Source organism: Dipteris shenzhenensis, chromosome 4 (genome assembly GCF_047967505.1).
Source record: "Dipteris shenzhenensis isolate YYH24624 ecotype China chromosome 4, Dip_SZ_1.0, whole genome shotgun sequence".
NCBI classification, from domain to species: domain Eukaryota; kingdom Viridiplantae; phylum Streptophyta; class Polypodiopsida; order Gleicheniales; family Dipteridaceae; genus Dipteris; species Dipteris shenzhenensis.
Genome location: NC_141599.1, coordinates 38,605,179 through 38,610,452, shown reverse-complemented (window position 1 = coordinate 38,610,452; position 5,274 = coordinate 38,605,179). Strand labels below are relative to the sequence as shown.

The 5,274-nt window shown below is 42.5% G+C and overlaps 1 pseudogene; it reads left to right on the top strand.

Moving 5' to 3' along the window:
• Nucleotides 1-1,577: 1,577 nt before the first annotated feature.
• Nucleotides 1,578-3,945, top strand: LOC147902826 (uncharacterized; annotated as a pseudogene).
• Nucleotides 3,946-5,274: the final 1,329 nt, after the last annotated feature.

Below are 5,274 nucleotides of genomic sequence, written 5' to 3'. Positions count from 1 at the left end.
CAATGGTTTGCACCCGTTGTCTCAGAAAGGGCAGGTGTCATTAGTTTGCATCTTTCCCGTTGATAGAATTTTCCCAAAGGATCTTTGTGTAGAGCGGTCAATGGGCCCTTGTTTTGGTGGGTTGACCTCTCATTGGGTCCTGGATCATCTACTATTCATGGTTGGTAAGACACTTGTGTCTTATGGTAAGACACTTAAGACACGTGTCTTACCTTAAGACACATTTAGACACGCTCTAAATTTTTTTATAAATTTTAAAAACCTATGTTTTGGAACCTTAGACTTTGTAAATGCCAAATAGCATTTTCGTTTCACGTCTGGACTCCGTGCATGCCGTCCGTACCCGTACGCTTTTCGCCTCTCCCACACAACTGCTGATGATTCGCCGTACATTGTACAGACCCGCTGTATAGACTTGATGTACCCTATACAGATTCGCCATACCCTGTACGGATTTGACGTACATTGTACGGACCTGTCGTATCCTGTATGGATTTACCATACGTTCAATTTTTGACACCTGCTGCAGCTTGTTGGTTTGGGTGATGAGCATCAACGTTGGAGCTCAGCTGCCTTCAGGTTCACGTTGTGCATCGTTTGCTTCAGCCTTCTTTTATCTCATTATATAGTGCTATTTTTGAAGGCCGTGAAGGCTCCACTCTACATCTTGCTTTCTCCTTTTCCCAAAAATTGAGCAATTATGGGCTGATTCCTGAAAGCCCTAAGAAAGTTGGCCCCCTTCTAGGCTTGTTTCATATAAGAGCCTGCTAGTATAACAGTAAATTTAAAGGGGGCAAAGTATGGGCTGAAAGCCCTAATTAATTTGGCCTCCTTAGGGCTGTATAGCACCATACTAGCATTGCTTATGTAATATGACTTATGCATGAGACTTGTTACTGCTTAATGCTTGAGCCTTGAAGCTTCTATTGCAGCTTGCTTGGCATGTGCATTTCTCAACACAATTAGTCTATAGATTGCAGTTTACTTGCTTGTTCTACTTCTTCCAAAATTTATATTGAATTATGCTCGTGTGCATGCCAACATGATAGGTCGCAGGTCATAGCAGCAGAGAATTACAGCATAGCAACAAAGAATTACAGCATAGCAGTAGAGATTTACCATGCCTAAACCTCCAAATCCACTTTGGGGGATCCATACCACTATGATTAACCCCGCTGTGGCAACGGGGTCAGGAAACAAAGAGTGGAAGTGCAATTATTGTGGCAAGCCTTTTGTGAGCTCAGCGACACGTCTTATTCTCCATGTGTCTGGACTTGGTGGCAGGGGAATAAGTGGATGTACTTCTGTTCCTTTTGAGATTGCGCAAAAAGTTATCAGAGATCATCCAAAACTTTTTGATGGACCTAGTACCATGCCTGCTGCCTTGCAAGATGAGGATTTGTTGGGGCCTGAGTCTCACACTATCAACCTTGATGATGCTATGGATAGTGACTCTAGTGATATTGGTTCCTCTCATGCAGAGAAGAGGGCTAGGAAAGAGGGCATTGCTTTTGCTACATCCTCACCACCATCCACCACTATGGCTACTTTGAAAAAGAACCAGGGGGCTTTTATCAGGTGCATTGTCCACACAGTCTTGGCAAAAAGAGCGACATCATTTGGTAGATATTGAAATTGGGAGGACTATGATTGAATGCAATTTTGCTTTCAATGTCCTACAAACACCACAGTGGAAGAGGATGATCAAGGCAGTGGCAGCTGTGGGAGCTACGGATACATGGGCAGGTGTGACATATGGTGCGATGAGGACATCTGTGTTGGAGGAGGAGATAGGCAGAATTAACAAAGCTCTTGATCCTATCAAGGAGGGATGGAAGAAATTTGGTTGCAGCATTCTGTCTAATGGATGGAGTGATGTTAGGAGGAGGGGCATCATTAATATATTGGTATCCTCATGCCTTGGTACCTATTTTTTTAAAGCTGTTGATACAGGTTGAGGAGGTGCTAGCACTACAGGTGAAGTCATTTTTCAGCATATCCGAGCAGCTATCATCGAGATAGGGCTTGAGAATGTGGTCCAAGTTGTTACAGACAATGCAAATAATTGTGTGAGGATGGGAGAGCTTGTGGAGGCAAAGTTTCCTTCCATTGTATGGACTCCTTGTGCTTCACATTGCCTAGACCTTCTCATGGAGGACATCGGTCGGCTCCCTTGGATTGCTAGTGTGATGTAGACTGCTAGTACCATTGCAGCCTTCTTTAAGAAGAAGCCCAAGGCCTTGGCCATATTTAGGGAGCATAGCAACTTGGAAATTGTCCGGCCATTGAAGACACGCTTTACATACATGCACATTGTTTTGGAGCACCTTCTTGTAGTGCATGCAACTCTTCGACAGACAGTGGTGTCTCGGATGTGGTTAGAGTGGCCTAACTCTACCAGGTCAAAGAGCATGACAGTACAGAGGATGTGCTTGGATCACTCGCTTTGGACTGACATGGAGTCCATAGTGAAAGCTCTCCATCCTTTATTCGCTGTCTTGTGGGTGACTGATATGGAGGGAAGTACTCTTGGCTTGGTCCATCATTTCATGGAGCAGTTGCGTGTTTCGCTGAGTACATGTAACTCCCTCGCACCTGAGAGGTAAGGTTGGTCTATGTCCATTATATTAATAAGTAATGAATCATCACTTATCATAAATCCATTATCAGTGTTTATTATAATTTACAAATTATGTTGATATGTAGATTGGAAGAAATAAGGTCTCTAGTGGATACGAGATGGCAGTTCATGTGTAGGCCCATCCATGGGCTTGCAACACTTTTGCATCCACTGTTTAAGTCAGCTGATTTAATCAATAAGCCAGAGTTATTTGCGGATAGAGATGCCTACATAGGGAGGGTTTTTTCAGAGGATGAGAAATTGGAGCTGGACTTGGAGCTTTCTCAGTATTAGAATAGTGTGGGTGTTTCCTTCTCTAGACCCACGTCTAGACGGAAAGAGATTTGTGTGAAGCCAATTGAGTGGTGGGAGACATATGGCTACTCCACTCCTCGAGTGCGGAAGTTGGCTCTCTGGATTTTATCTCAGGTGAGAGCTGAGACATATATCTTTGGCATTTGCTATTCCTGGTTAGGTAAACTGTAAATGTAGATGATGATTGATCTTGATTCTCACTCCTTTAATCTCGATTTGTAAATGCCAATCGAGATTTGGAACCAAAAGGAATGTGCATCAGGAGCATGTGAGAGGAACTGGAGCTCCTACTCTTTGATCCATACGAAAATAAGGAACAAGTTAAGCACAAGGCAACTCGAGCGCTTAGTATACTGCCGTGCAAACTTGAGGCTTATAAGAAAGCTTAAAAACTTGCTAGGTCCAATGCAGGTAACATTGGTATCTTGAGTCTATTATAACATGTTCTATCATCTATGATTTCGATTCTAAATATATCTAGGAAATTGAAATCATAACAATGAACATTGAACATAATAACATATGCTTCTAAATGTTGTTGCAGGTGGATCCTACAAGCATTGACATAACCAAGTTGCCTACTTATGCTAGAGTTGAAGCTGATGAGGAGGAGATATATGCACAGCTACATAGAGAGCTAGAGACCATAGATAGACGAGTCACTCGTTCACGTCGTAGATCAGCATCATCAGCCATTGCTATTCCAGCACAGAGGGACACAGGTGAGTGCAGGGGCAGAGGCAGAGTCAGAGGCAGACAGGAGTGGTGGAAGAGGAGCACGAGGTCATGGTTGTGCCATCCAACGTGGCCATGGGAGAGCCATGGCTATGGCCAGTACCTCGTCAGATACACCTATGCGGTCTGCCTTGGACGAGGAGGAGGGGGAGGATGAGGAAGAGGAGGAGGAGGATGAGGTGGCTGAGGAGCCACAGTATGATAGTGAGGGTAACACTATCACTGATGGTGACTTTGGATCCAGCAGTGGCAGTGACCTAGCAGATTCAGACTAGGATGAGTCTTGAGAGACTTGACTCTTGAGATTCAAAAGTTTCCCATTCAGTTATATGTATGAGGATTTAGATTTCATTCATGTCACATGTGACTACTAGATTGCTGGCATTGGCCGAGTTATTTATGACATATGTTTAAACTTTATTGATCTATGATGATTGACTATCAGTCTATCATCTATGTAGCCCTCTAGGCTCTTTTTAAGTTGTAATTTGGAATTTTGGATATCAAATTGTTGGTTTGCACTTTAAACCTTAAAGTTGTGAGTCATGACTTGCAAGCCCATGAGTCTTGCGTCTTAACTTTTAACTTTTAAGTCTCGAGTCTTGGCATTTAACTTTTAAGTCTTAATCGACAAGTGAGAAGTCTTCACTCTTAACTACATTGTACTTCTAAAAAGTTAAAACTAGCAGCTAGTCATGCTACCAAGTTGTACTTATACATACTTATATTTTTAAATTTAATATTTATTTAATATTATTATAATTGGAAACGTGTCTTACGTGTCTTATCTTTAAGACACTTTAGACACTCGTGTCTAAAGCGTGTCTAACGTGTCTTACAACTATGCTACTATTGCACCCACCCTGACTAGTACTCAGGGTCCTTCCCCACCTAGCTTTTTCACATAGTGTTCATTATTGTCTTCTAGTCCAACCTATGGAATAGGCATTCTGAAGATGATATTTGTAGGTGGGTGCAAGCTACTCCTTGTTTTGCCATAGCCTTTGTCTATCTTCTCCATTTGTTCTCCAAGTGGGAGCTCCATTACAGCTTTGTCCTTTGGTCAGTCAACTCTTCTTTAGCTATAATTGAATCCTTAAAATGTCAATTTTAGGGTTCAACATGTTTTCAAACTCTACATGCATTCTCATGGCTCTGAATATCGAGTTTGATTATGGACTCACTGGCATGTGTTGCCTCACCATGGTAGGGTACAGGGAACTAGCATTGGTAGAAAAGATCGAAATCTTCTCGGCCTTAGTCGCCAATATCTTGTATCTTGATAAAATTGGACTGGAGTCTTGCTCTTTTGACCTTGGAAAATTGGAGTGGAGTCTCTCCATTTGATCGAGCCTTAACTTGAACCATGCTTGATCCATGTTGAGTAATATGGAAAATGAAATCAGTGAAAGATTACCACTTGTCGCACTGCACCCCTTCCTCCTTGCATTGCCTCACACACTCGAGATCATCCTTGCCCATTTTTGCTCTCTTAGCTCAACTATTCTCTTACTCTACTTTGCATTGTTGGAGCCAAGCCATGTATATATGCTCTTTGGCCTTATGTTCCTTCACCTCCAACTTGGCATGTGCTTTGGCCTCTT